We start from the raw sequence: 14,984 nt of genomic DNA on the forward strand, positions 1-14,984 counted from the left end.
ATTCTAGGGTTCTGTATGCTTGTGAAGTTTTCAGAAACTGCATCAGCATTAAGCAATGAACTGTGAAAATGACTTTAAATAATTATAGTTAAAGACACAAATGACCAGGAAATTTGGTTATTTCTGTGGCCTACAATAACAACATAATAACCATAATCATGATTGATAGCATATACTCAAACATATTATAATTTGATGAATGTAATATAATTTTACAACATATATTAATAACATTTACTGAAATATAACCTGAAAAAGGTTAAACATTATTTCTTATTTTGACAATGCTTCTCTTGTAATTTAGCATGTCAAATAATTCTGTTTACCTCTCTTTTTGATGCTTCATGGGCCCTCTGCAGCATCCCACAGTTAGAGGTTAAAAAATACTTAATTTTGAAGCTGAAATTTGATTTTGGGAAGCCCGTCAATTATGTTAAAGATTTAATACACTTAATATTATAGAATAGGATTCCAGGTCACCATAAGTTATTTATCTAGCCAAAATGATAATTTGAAAATTTTGAAAAGGCAAAAAACTTTATTCATTAATAGAGGGAAGACTTAGCTTTCCAAACAATCTTTTGTTGTATCTTTCCTTTTTTTTCTGTAGTTTATTCAAAGGTGAACAAAAATCATTCATTATTCTTTAATATTACATGAAAATCTTGTTCAAGAGTGAAAGCCAAATTTTATCCCTGCATTATTGCCATTTACTACTGGTTTTCTTCTGACCCAGTCAGATGTAAGAGGCCTCTAACTGGATCCAAGCCACTTAATTACCCGATTTACTTTGATTCTGGACCCAGTTCAGTTTTTGGCATGACTTCCAAATGCAGTTTGGATTAGAAATGGGCTCATAGAAACTTGGAGAGCTCAAAACACAAATCTGCGGAGCTTCTAAATCTGAGAGAGAACTTACCATGATGACCAGCTGCTCCAAGAGAACAATGGACATAATCGGCCTGGTGGGTACCTTGCTTGGTCACTCAGCACTCCTGGGTGTCATTATAAGCTCTACTTTGGATCCCACTTCTGATGTCATCTGTTAAAACAGAAACAAACAAACAAACAAAAACTTCAGCTGAATTAAATGTAAAAGAGTTTAATTGAGCAACGAATGATTTGTGAATCAGGCAGCCTCCTGAGCCAGAGTAGGTTAAGAGACTGCAGCACAGCTCCATGGTAAAAGAAGATTTATGGACAGATAAAGAATCATGATGTATAGAAAACGGAAGTGAGGTACAGAAACAGCTGGATTGGTTATAGCTAGGCTTTTGCCTTATTTGAACAAATTTCAAACATCTGGCCACATTTGACTGACCAAAACTTGATGATTGACGCAAGAGTAGGCTACAGTTTGTTTACACTTACATGTAGGCTATAGTTCGTGATACACAGGGAAACATTTAGCCCAAACTTAAAATATGTAAGGAGGCAGCTTTAGGCAAAACATAATCTAACAGGCCCCACATTTTTGCTTGGTATTGTCCTAGTAGAAGCTCTTTGTTGGGGCTTCACACTGTGAAAAGCGTCTTCCTGGGCCCACATGCTTTTTTATACATTCTTTTTAATCTCAGGGGAGAACACCAAGCCTCTGATAGATGCAGGAGGCATATAAGGGGGAGGGTCCCCAGAGAATCTCTGACCTCCTTGCACACTGGAAGAATGGTGTGGAGCTATGGGAAGTTTGTGCTGTGTGCAGTGTAGGGAGGATCCTGGCCTCTTCAGTTCCTGTGTGTTGCCTAGAATTAATCTGCAAGGTAGAGGGCCTGTTAGCAGGAGTCCCTCTTGCTTTATTGGGAGGTTTTTTGACTTCTTTTCCTTTTTTGCCCAATAAATTTCTGTCACCCTCACCCTTCAATGTGTCTGCATTCCTAATTATTCCTGGTGATGTGTCAAGAACCCAGTTTTAGCTGAACTAAAGAGCAAAGTTCTACATCACCTCCACACCCTCATAGCTCTTGTATTCTTCTATCCAGCAGAATTAACACCACATATACATGAATGCTGCCAAGACTTAGACCTTGCATCCTTTGAAGAAATGACCCAAGTTGTTCCTGGAGTCATGTAAGTGAGGACTAAGCTCTGATTTTTTTTTTTTTTAATCTTGCCCAAACTCCTTTCTAAGGGGTCTGGGGAGTCATGCCCTACAAACTATACATTCTCATCAGATGGGTTTTATTTAACCCTGTATAACATGATTTACTTTCCAATCTAACTCTGGCATACAAGGGAAAAAAATCAATATGTTTTATCCCCAAATATATTTTTTTGCCATACCTTGGAATTTCCCTGCAAAGTCTCTTGTGGGAAAAATTTACATTCTATAGAGAATCCCCTTCCCCTTTATTTTCCTTCCTTCCTTTCCAGATCCAGGATATAATCAACTAAGAGCCAGGCACCCCTTCAAGTCTGATAAGAAACATTTTACAACCTGCTCTATCTGAAGTCTGCTATCTGACAGCTTCCTCTGCACAATAAAACTTGGTCTCCACAATTCTTTATCTTGACCTGAACATTTCCTTTCATCCCAGGTCTTCAGATAAACTCAACCAACTGTGAACCAGAAAATGTTTAAATTTACCTGTACCCTGGAAGCCCCCACTTTGAGTTGTCCCACTTTTCTGAACCAAACCAATGTACTACTTAAACGTATTTGATAGATGTCTCATGCCTCCGTACAATACATAAAACCAAGCTGTACCCCAACCACCATGGACATATGTTCTCAGGGCCTCCTGAGGGCTGTGTCATGGGCCATGGTCACTCATATTTGGCTTATAATAAATTTCTTCAAATATTTTACAGTTTGACTCTTTTTGTCAACATAAACCACAGTTGCTCCAGTTAGTGTGGCCAAAATGTGGGGAGCAGAGTTTCAAGGCAGCACAGGGCACTAGCATCTCAATTTGTTCTTGAAACAGTTTTGTCCTACTAGGCCTCTGGGCCTTTGATGGCAGACGCAACCTCAAAGATTTCTGAAATGACTGCAGGGCCTTTCCTTCATTGTTTTGAGCATTAACACTTAGGTTCCTTTTATCTTTGTTAATCTCTTTAGCAAGTGGTTGCACTGTCACAACCTTGGATTGCTCTCCTGAAAATTCTTTTTCATTTTCTACCACATGTCCAGGCTTGGAATATTCCAAATCCTTATAAATTATAACTTTAGGTCATGCCTTTGCTCCCAAATCTTAACTATTTGAAGTTAAAAGTAAAAAAGCAGCTGTCTGAATGCTTTTCTGCTTAGAAATTTGCTCTGCCAAATATTCATCACTCTTAAATTGGCCTTCCACCAAGTCCTAGGCCATGGATAATGCAGCCAAGTTCTTTGGTAAGGTATAATAAGTGTGACTTTTGCTTCGGTTTCCAATAATTTTCTCCTTATTTCCATTTGAGTCCTTGTCAAAATGGCTTTCACTGTCTATACTCCTAACAGCATTTTGGTCACAATCACTTAATAATTATCTAAGACGTCCCAGCTCATCTTCTAGGCCCCTTCCAGAATCTCCATTAGTGCTCTATTCACTGCAATATAGGCTTTTTCCACCCTGTTCTTCCAAATTCATTCAGCCAGTACATGTCACTCAGTCCAAAGCCACTTCCACATTTCCAGATATCTGCATAGGTATACTCCACTCCTCAGTACTAACTTTCGTAGTCCACTTTGTGTTGCTGTCACAGAGTAGTTAGGGTGGGATATTTTATAAGAAAAAAAGGTTTATTTGGCTTACAATTCTGGTAGCTGAAAAGTCCAAGATTGTGCAGCTGCATCCTGGTCAGGGCCTCAGACTGCTTTCCCTCATGACAGAAAACAGAACAGGAGATGTATGCAAAGGGATCACATGGTGAAAGAGCAAAGAATAGAATTAGGGAGCCATATTCTTTTAAACAATCCATTCTTTTGGGAATTAAACCATTTCTGTGAGAGGGAGAACTTAACCCCACAGAGGGATATTGATCTATTCATATGGAATCTGCCTCCATGACCCAAACTCCTCTCACTAGGTCTCACCTCCCAACACTGCCATATTGGTGATCGAAATCCAGAATAATTTTTGGTGAGGGGAAACCATATCTAAACCATATCAATTCCTAAGTAAGTTTTTTTTTTTCTTTTCCAATTGAGAATGGAATTGCTCTGGTAGCCTTTTTTGGATTCTTTATTGTTAATGTAAAGAAATGCCACTGACATTTGTTTAATGATTTTTTGTCTGGAGTTTTTTTCTCTTGTAGTATTTTTATCTTACTTTGTTTTGAGAGCAATCCTGGCTTCCTAGAATGAATTAGAAAATGTTCCCTCCTCTTCACATTGTTGAAAGAGTTTGAGAAAGATTGATGTTATTTCTTTAAACATCAAATAGAATTGACCAGTAAAGACATCTGGTTCAAGAATTTTCCTTGGTGGAATTTTTTTTTTTTTTTTTTTTTGAGACAGAGTCTTGCTCTGTGGCCCATCCTGGAGTGCAGTGGCACCATCTTGGCTCACTGCAAGCTCCGCCTCCTGGGTTCACGCCATTCTCCTGTCTCAGCCTCCCGAATAGCTGGGACTACAGGTGCCCGCCACCATGCCCAGCTAATTTTTTTTGTATTTTTAATAGACACGGGGTTTCACTATGTTAGCCAGGATGGTCTCGATCTCATGACCTTGTGATCCGCCCGTCTCAGCCTCCCAAAGTGCTGGGATTACAGGCGTGAGCCACTGTGCCTGGCCCCTTGGTGGAATGTTAAATAAATAATTCAATCTCTATTGGTTATAGGTCTATTAAGATTTCCTATTTTTTCTAAGTTAGCTAATGTAATTTGTGTGCTTCTAGGAATTTATCCATTTCATTTAGATTATCCAGTTTATTGGTGCACAATTCTTCATAGTGATACCTTATAATCCTTTTTATTCCTGTAAAATTGGTTGTAAAGTCTCCCCCTTCATTTATGATTCTAGCAGTTTTATTCCTTTCTACATTTTCTTAATCTATCTAAAAATCTGTCAATTTCGTTATCTTTTGGAAGAATGAACTTTTGGTTTCACTGATTTTTCTCTATTGCTTTTTCATTCTTAATTTTAATTTCTTCTGCTTTAATATTTATTATTTCCATCTTACTAGCTTTCAATTTAGTTTGTTTTATTTCTTATTTTCTTAACATGTACATTTGGATTACAGATTTGAGATCTTTTTTCTTTTTAAATATGTTTACAGCTAAAAATTTTCTTCTGATACAGTTTTGCCAATGCACCACAATGTAGTAGTCTCTTGTTCTGAGATATCACCTGAAGTTTTTTGTCTCAGGACCAAGAGAGTTAAGGATTGTGTACACAAAGTGTGAGGTTGGAGCAAAAGTTTAATAAGCTAAAGAAAAAAGCTCTCTGCTGCAGAGAGGACCCAGAAGAGGGTTGCCATTTTTACAGTTGAATGCAAAGGATTTTATAAGAAATCAGTGAGGGCTGGGCATCTCATTTGCATAAGGTGCAAATTTCTGGTAGCTCCAGCCTATCCTCCTAGTGCATATGCAGGCCCTTCACTTGAGTTACTCCATACTGCTTTTTTTCCCATTCCTGAGCATGTGTTAGGGGACAAAATTTTCCATTGTGGGCATGTCTGACCAAGTCACCTGTGTAGCCTTTCTTATCTGTGCAGCTGTGGACATGTCTTAGACAAGCCTCCCTGTGCAAGTTCTCTCATCTGTGCCTGAAGGCTGTTCTTTTGTTTGAAAGAATTCAACCAAAGACCCACCCTAACTGCCTTCCGAACTGGTTTCTTCCTCTCTCCTCTCTCATTAACACTTTTGCCTCTTTGTCTTATATTTGTGGTGTTTTTTTAGTTTTATTAATTTCAAGGTATTTTAAAATTTCGCCTGAAATTTCTTCTTTGGCACATTGCTAGTTTAAAAGTGTGTTGTTTAATACCCTCATATTTGTGACTTTTCCAGTTTTTCTTCTGCTATTGATTTCTAGTTTCATTACATTGTCATCAATTTTAAAATATATTAAGACTTTTCATATGGCCTAACATAATTTATCCCAAAAAATGTTTTATGTGCACTTGAGAAAAATATGTTTTCTGTGGAGCATTTTCTGTATGTCCTTCAGGTTTAATTGGTTCATAATGTTATTTAAGTCCTGCATTTTCTCGTGGTTCTTCTTTCAGGTTTTTCCATCCATTATTGCAAGTGAGATGTTGGAGAGTCTTACTACTATTTCAGAGCTCTCTACTTTGTCCTTTGATTCTGTCACTTTTTGCTTCATATATTTTTGAAGCTTTGATGTTTTGTGCATGTATATTTCTAATTATTTTATCTTCTTGATGAATTTACCTATGTATCAATATATAATGCCCTTATTTGTGTCCTATAACATATACTGACTAAGATTCCATTTTGTCTGACATTAGTATAATCAACCCTGCTCTCCTTAGGTAACTATTTGCATGGAATATTGTTGTTCATTCTTTCACTTTTAACCTATGTATGTCCTTAGTACTAAAGTGAGTCTCATGTAGACAACAGATAGCTAGATCAAGTGTTTTTAAAAGTCCATTTATAATCTCTGAAACTTTTAAATATTTAATTGTTACATATTTGTACATTTATGGGGCACATGTAATATTTTGGTACACACATAAAGTGAGCAATGATCAAGTCATGGTACTTAGAATGTTACTTCACCTCAACTGTTTGTCATTTCTATGTTTTGGAAACGTTTCAAGTTTTTTTCTTATAGCTCTTTTAAGATATACAATACATTGCTGTTAATTATAGTTGTGCTAATATGCTATCAAACATTAAGATTTATTCCACCTATCCAACTGTATTTACCCATTAACCAAACTCTCTACATATCCCCCTCAAACACAGCAATCCCAGCCTCTGGTAATAATCATTTCCTCTAACTCCATGAGGTCAACTTTTGTGGCTCCCACATACGAGTGAGTACATGTTAATTTTTTTTTTTTCTCTGCCTGGCTTATTTCACTTCACATAATGACTTCCAATTCAATCCATGTTGCTGCGAATGACAGAATTTTATTCTTTGTTATGTACAAATAGTATTCCATAATGTATACATAGTATATTTTCTTTATCCATTTATCTGTGAATGGACACAGATTGATTTCTTATCTTTGTTGTTGTAAGTAGTGCTACAATAATCATAGAAGTGATAATATCTCTTTGATATACTGATTTATTTTCCTTTGGAAAACTACCTAGTAGGATTGCTAGATCATATGGTAGCTCTATTTTTACTTGTTTGAGAAATATCCATACTCTTTACCATATTGGCTGTACTAATTTACATTCCTACCAACAGTGTATAAGAATTCCCTTTTCTTGGGCTGGGTGCAGTGGCTCATGCCTGTAATCCCAGCACTTTGAGAGGCTGAGGCGGGTGGATCACCAGGTCAGGAGATCGAGACCATCCTGGCTAACACGGGGAAACCCCATCTCTACTAAAAATACAAAAAATTAACCAGGCTTTGTGGCATGCACCTGTTATCCCAGCTACTCAGGAGCCTGAGGCAGCAGAATCGCTTGAACCCGGGAGGCAGAGGTTGCAGTGAGCCGAGATTGAGCACTGCATTCCAGCCTGTGTGACAGAGCAAGACTCTGTCTCAAAAAAAAAAAGAAAAAAAAAAAGAATTCCTCTTTCTCTGCATCTTCAGCAGCATCTGTTATTTTTATTTTTATAGTAGCCGTTATAATTGGGATAAGATGATATCTCATTGTAGTTTTGCTATGCATTTTTCTGTTGATTAGTGATGTTGAGCATTTTTCCAATATCTGACAGATATTTGCATATCTTCTTTTGAGAATTGTCAATTTATTTTTTTGACCACTTTCTAATGAGTTTATTTGATTTCTTGCTGTTGAGTTGTTTAAGTTCCTTGTGTATTCTGGATATTAGTCCCTTGTTAGATAAATAGATTGCAAATATTTTCTTCCACTTATCGGGTGGTCTGTTCACTCTCTTGATTGTTTTATTAGTTGTACAAAAGCTTTTCAGTTTAATTCAATTTTCTATTTGTATTTTTTTTGTTGCTGGTGCTTTTGCAGTCTAAGCTATAAAATCTTTGTGTGGATTCATGTTCTAGTGTGTTTTCTCTATGTTCTTTTCAGTAGTTTTACAATTATAAGTTTTATGTTTAAGTCTTTAATCCATTTTGAATAGCTTTTTTTAATATAATGACAGATGGGGTCTAGCTTCATTCTTCTGCATATGGACATCCAGTTTCTCCAGCACAGTTTATTGAAAAGGGTGTTGTTTCCTTAGTTTTGGTTCTTGGCACCTTCTTCAAAAGTTAGTTGGCTCTATATACATTGATGTATTTCTGTGTCATCTATTCTGATCCACTGGTCAATGTGTCTGTTTTTATACCAATACCATGATGTTTGAGTATTATAGCTGTTTTAGGTTGTGCTGCTATAAAGGAGTATCTGAGGCTGGATAGTTTTTAAAGCAAATAGGTTTATTCAGCACAGAGTTCTGTGGGTTACACGCTAAACATGGAGCCAGCATTTGTTTCTCTTAAGGGCCTCAGGCTGCTCCCACTCAAGGCAGAAAGCAAAAAACAGCCAGTGTGTGGAGATCTAATGATGAGAAAGAAGGAAAGACAGAGTGGGGGGAGTTGCCATGCTCTTTTTAACAAACAGTTCTTGGGAGAACTCTTAATAAAGCAAGAACATTCTCATTACTGTGAGTATAAAACCAAATCCTTCATGAGGCATATACCTCCATTATCCAAACACCTTCAATTAGGCATCATCTCCAACATTTGGGATTAATTTTCAACCTGATATATGGATGGATCGAATATCCAAACCATAGAAATAGCCTTGTCATATATTTGAAGTCAGGAAATGCGACATCTTCAGCTTTGTTCCTTTTGCTCAAGATTGCTTTGGCTATTCTAGCTCTTTTTTATTACATATACATTTAAAAATTTTTCTTTCTTTTTCTGTGACAAACTTCATCGGTATTTTGATAAGAATTGCATTGAATCTGAAGACTGCTTTAAGAAATATGGCTATTTAACAATATTACTTATTCTGATCCGTGAGGATGGGATGGCGTTCTAATCTTTTGTGTTCTCTTTCATTTTTTAAACCATTGTTCCATAGTTTTTGCTGTAGAGGCATTTTACTTCCTTGAATAAATTTATTCCTGTGCACTATAAACAAACAAAAAATTATTCAAAGCTCCCCATCCAACTGAATGGACCCCTCCTCTCAGCCAGAGTCTTTCTCAGGTAAACCTGAAACACTAGCCATAATATGAATGGGTGGTCAGACATGCCTTATACTTTCCTCCCTTTTTGAATTTAGGCACACCTGACCAGCATTAACATTAAAACAGTGATCTTAAGACTGCCATAATTAATAGACTCTTTAAGTCTGAAAAGAAACATTTACAATCTATTGTCTCTGTAGCCTGCTACCTGGAGGCTTCATTTTCATAATAAGCTCTTTGGACTCCACCACTTCTTAACCAAGACATTACCTTCTACAGATTCTATGTCTTTAGATAAACTCTTTCAACCAATTGCCAATCAGAAAATCTTTGAATACACCTATGACTTGGAAACCCCAACTTTGAGTAGTCCCACATTTGGGGACCAAACCAATGTATATCTTTATGTATTGATTGATGTCTTATGTCTCCATAAAATGTATAAAACCAAGCTGTAGCTTGACCACCTTGGGCACATATAGTCCTGAGGCTGTGTCATAAGCATGTCCTTAACCTTAGCAAAATAAATGTCTAAATTGATCCTTGGATACTTTTTATTTTACAGTATGTATTTTTTAGCTATTGAAAATGGTATCATCTTCTTGATTTCCTTTTTATAGCTAGTTCATTATTGGCGTATAAAAACACTGCTGTTTTTTATATGGTGATTCTTATTCTGAAACTTTACTAAATTTATTAATCAGATCAAAGTGTTTTTTATGAAATCTTTAGGTTTTTCTAAATATAACATTTTGTCATCTACAGAGAGGGACAGTTTAACCTCATCTTTTACAATTGGGAAAGCTTTTATTTCTCTTGCCTGACAGCTTGGGTATAATTGTAGTACTATGTTGAATAGACCTGGTAAAGTGGACCTCCTTGTCATTTTCAAGTTCTTAGAAAGAAAAAAATATTTCCACTGAGGGAGGAGACCACCCCTCATATTGTCTTATGCCCAATTTCTGCCTCCAAAGAAAGAAAAAAGTAAGAACTAAAAGGCAGAAATGAAATCCACAAGCAGAAAGCCCGGCTCCACACGCTGAGCCTGGTAGTTAAAGATCAGCCCCTGACCTAATCAGTTATGTTATCTATAGATTACAGACATTGCATAGAAAAGCACTGTGAAAATCCCTATCTTGTTTTGTTCTGATCTAATTACCAGTGGCTGCAGCCCCCAGTCACGTACCCCCTGCTTGCTCAATTGATCACAACCCTCTCATGCGCACCCCCTTAGAGTTGTGAGCCCTTAAAAGGGACAGCAATTGCTCGCTCAGGGAGCTTGGCTCTTGAGACAGGAGTCTTGCCAATGCCTCCAGCCAAATAAACCCCTTCCTTCTTTAACTCAGTGTCTGAGGAGTTTTGTCTGCACTCATCCTGCTACATTTCTTGGTTCCCTGACTGGGAAGCAAGGTGAATGGCAGATGGTTGAGGCAGTTCCTTAGGCAGCTTAAGCCTGCCCTGTGGAACATCCCTGCAGGGGACTCTGACCAGCCCGAGTGACACGGATCTTGAGAGCGATCCCAGGTAGGCATTTGCCCTAGTGGGACACCTCACCAGAGCAGTGTGTGGCAGGCCCCCATGGAGGATAAACGCAGTGGCTGAACACTGGGAAGGAATGGGCACTTAGAGTCCAGACATCTAAAACTTGGTAAGACTAGTCTCTGAAACTTGCCCTCTCCGTTTGAGTGGAAGTGTGGCCTGATCACCCATGCGTGCCTTTATCAGCACTTTGGTTTTGGTTTTGGTTTTGACTTGGTTTGAATTGATTGACAGGACCAGTCTTGGGAACTTGCCCACTCCATTTGAGTAGAAGTGTGGCCTGATCACCCACAGCATGCCTTTATCGGCACTTCGGTTTTGGTTTTGACTTGGTTTGAATTGCTTGACAGGATTGTCTTGGGAACTTGCCTACTCCATTTGAGGGGAAGCATGGCCTGATCATCCACAGTGTGCCTGTACCGGCACTTTGGTTTTTGTTTTTCACTTGACTTGTATTGCTTGATACTTTGGTTTTGGTTTTGACCTGGCTTGGATTTCTGGATACTCTGATTTTGGTTTTGATTTTGGTTTGGTTCAAACTGCAAAAGTGTGTGTGTGCTCTTTTTACCTGTTCTTTGTTTTGTGATGTGCATGTGGTGTGAGCGTGGTGTTTTGTCTCAAAGAAGCATAGGTCAGGCACAAATAAGCCCACCCTACTCAGAACTATGTTAAAAAATTTCAAAAAAGTATTTAAGAGAGACTATGGAGTACTATGACACCAGGAAAACTTAAAACTTTGTGTAAGATAGACTGGCCAGCATTAGAAGTAGGTTGGTCATTAGAAGGAAGCCTGGACAGGTCCCTTGTTTCAAAGGTATGGCACAAGGTAACCTATAAGCCATGGAACCCAGACCAGTTCCCGTACACAGACACTTGGTTACAGCTGGTTTTAGACCCCCTGCTCCCAACACACAGTTGTTGAGAGAAGAGCAGCATAAGCATCTGGCAGAGTCAAAGAAAGACCAGCAGAGAGAGAGAAAGGAAAGAGACAGAGAGAAAAAGAGGCAAAGAGAGAGAGGAAGAGTCGGAGAGGAAGAAACAGACAAAGATGGAGTCAAGGAGAGAGAGAGAGAGAGAAAGAAAGAGATGGGCAGAGAGAGAGAGGAAGAGACAGAGGCAAAAGGAAAGTCAAAGAGAGAGACAAAGTCAAAGAGAGAAAGAGAGAGATACACAAGTACTTAAGAAAAGCCAAGGTAAATTTAAAACCTATAATTGATAATTGAAGGTATTCTCCATAACCCTATAACACTCCAATACCACTTTGTCATCAGTGTAAACAAGGGCATATTCCAAAAGCACTGAGGCCTCCCTATCAAAAATCCTTACCCCAGTAACCCACGGATGGCCCAAATGCACTTAATCTGTAGCGGCAATTGCTTTGCTAACAAAAAAGTAAAAGAAAATAACTTTTAGAGGAAACCTCATTGTGAGCACACCTCACCAGTTCAGAAGTATCCTAAGGAAAAAAAAAAAAGAGAAAAAAAGGGGGACAGAATTTATATAAAAAGAGTATTATATGGTAAATTCTTGTCCTGAAATAACTGGTTGTTTAAAGAAAGAAATATTTGTAATAAGTCAGAAAGTTGAGGCATGTTGAAGAATTGTCTGCAAAAGTCATGAAAGAGAAAAATGTTATAAAAAAAGAATTTATGCAAGAAATGTTGTATAATTTAAAAGTAACTAGGCCTCCTGAATGTAAAACTATTGAAAAAAAAAAAAACAGTTTATGTGCAAGGTGTATAAGAAAAGTAAAATATATCTTTGGTAAAAGGATTATAAGGAGGCATAAGAATGTACATTTTTACCTACATTAAAAAGTTAAAAAAAATTATTGTTTTGAAGGTTTAAGCAAGTTTTAAAATGTTAATTGTAAAGAAAATTCTGTGTGTAAACAGATTAGCTAAAGTTAAAGAAGTATCCAGTTTTTCTGTGAACTGGACATTAAAGTAAAAGCATAACAGGTTTTTCTTAAAGCACCAACCTGCTCTTTCCAAAAATTATAAAATGTTAAAAAGAGTCTATGAAATCTTACCTTATGGTCAAACATAAAAAATTAGATAAATATGTCTACAAGGTTTCATTAAAATTGGGTTTAACATTAATAACACACTAATATAAACATAAAATTAACTTATCTTGTATAAAAATCATACGAGAAGCATCGTTAAATGTAAAATGGTATTTGGCTTTCTTTGGTTTAAAAACAAATAAAAATAGGTGCTAAAGGATATTTCTCAGTAAAAAGGCACTATAAAGTCCACTGCCAAGGTCCCCACATTTAAAACAAAAGGTCAATTTCTTAAAAATTATATACTTGTTTTATCTTCCACTTTCCTTTATCTCAAAAACTAAAAGTCTTTTAGCACATGTAGCACTCCTAGAATTTCTGGTAAACTAGCACCAGCCTGAAGATCACGTTCTTATCAAAGGGTGGAAAGAAGAAAAACTTGAGCCAGCCTGGGAAGGACCCTACCTTGTGCTGCTAACCACCAAGACTTCTGTTCATACAGCAAAAAAAAAAAAAAAAGAAAAAAAATAGTGGATGGACTCATCACACCTGAGTCAAGAAAGCGCCACCCCCTCCAGAGTCGTGGGCCATAGTCCCAGGGGAAAACCCTACCAAACTAAAGCTAAGAAACATTTGACTCTTCATCTATTCTATTACTCTTTTTTCTTTCCTCATTCTATTGCTGACCATCTAGTTATTAACATAACCAAGTCAATTTCACCTCGAAATTTAATGCTTGCCTTGTTATACCCTGTGGGGACTTTCCAAGTCAAAGACAGCTCTCCACTTCAGAAAAATACTTCTGTCCCTCCTTACTCTCCTCAGACTGGGCATTAGTAAACTAGGACCATTTAATCCAGGGAGATTTCGATAAAGACCCCAGTGCCAACCAGGAGTCTTGCTCCCCGATGTAGAGCTTTCATGCCGTAGTTGGTCCAATGTTCTGTGGACCACTAAAGAGCAAGGATGGACTGCCCCAACCGGTTTTTGTAATTTCCTAAAACCATATATTCATTTTACTAGAGGATCATAGAAGTTAAAGACTGAAACTTTAGCAATTAAGACAGGATACCAAGATGCAAATGCCTGGTCAAAATGGATCAAATATTCCATCTGCATGCTAAATAAAAGCAATTGCTATGCTTGTGCACATGGCAGGCCAGAGGCCTAGATTGTCCCCTTTCCACCAATGTGGTCCTCCAGTTGACCAGGTGTGGGCTGCATGGTAACTCTTTTCCAGGATTCTACAGCCTGGAATAATAAGTCGTGCCAAGCTTTCTCGGCTATATCCCAAAGTCTGGCACCCTGAGGGTCAGCCCCCCGAGGGCCATCCAGCTTCCATCTCCCAACACTAAGTTCACTTCGTGTCTCTCATGACAGGGAGGAAACTTAGCATTCCTTGGAGATCTGAAAAGATGCAGTGAGCTTAAGAATTTTCAAGAGCTTATCAATCAGTCAGCCCTTGTTCATCCCCGAGCGGATGTGTGGTGGTATTGTGGTGGACCTTTACTGGGCACTCTGCCGAATAACTGGAGTGGCACTTGTACTTTAGTCCACTTGGCTATCCCTTTCACCTTGGCATTTCATCAACCAGAAGGAAAAGAAATAAGACATCGTAAAGCCAGAGAAGCCCCTTATGGGTCTTTCAACTCTCATGTCTATTTAGATGCAATTGGAGTCCCATGAGGAAGACCAGATCAATTTAAAGCTTGAAATCAAATAGCTGCAGGATTTGAGTCAATATTTTGGTAGGTGGCAATTAATAAAAATGTAGATTAGATAAACTGCATCTATTACAACCAACAACAATGAGCTTTTCATGAGTTAAAGGAAAAACTTATGTCGGCCCCAGCCCTGAGACTACCTGACCTGACAAAACTCTTTACACTCTATGTGTCAGAAAGAGAAAAAATGGCAGTTGGAGTTTTAACCCAGACTGTGGAGCCCTGGCCAAGGCTGGTGGCCTATCTCTCAAAAAACTAGACAGGGTTTCCAAAGGCTGGCCCCCAGGTCTAAGGGCCCTAACAGCAACGGCCCTGTTAGCACAAGAAGCAGATAAACTAACCCTTAGGCAAAACCTGAATATAAAGGTCCCCCATGCTGTGGTAACTTTAATGACTACCAAAAGACATCATTAGTTAACAAATGCTAGATTAACCAAGTACCAAAGCTTGCTATGTGAAAATCCCCACATAACCATTGAAGTTTGCAACACCT

General features: G+C 38.0%; 1 protein-coding gene across 1 annotated transcript in view; it reads right to left on the reverse strand.

The window, feature by feature from the left end:
• SPIN4 (spindlin family member 4) overlaps positions 1 to 14,984 on the reverse strand; it is a 210,203-nt gene that overhangs the window by 47,790 nt on the left and 147,429 nt on the right. The window contains exon 3 of the mRNA XM_063721252.1: positions 920 to 1,042. The gene's annotated coding sequence lies outside the window, so the exon portion shown is untranslated. The remainder of the gene's footprint in view (positions 1 to 919; positions 1,043 to 14,984) is intronic.

The sequence above is a fragment of the Pongo abelii genome, chromosome X, assembly GCF_028885655.2.
Source record: "Pongo abelii isolate AG06213 chromosome X, NHGRI_mPonAbe1-v2.0_pri, whole genome shotgun sequence".
Taxonomy (NCBI): Eukaryota; Metazoa; Chordata; class Mammalia; order Primates; family Hominidae; genus Pongo; species Pongo abelii.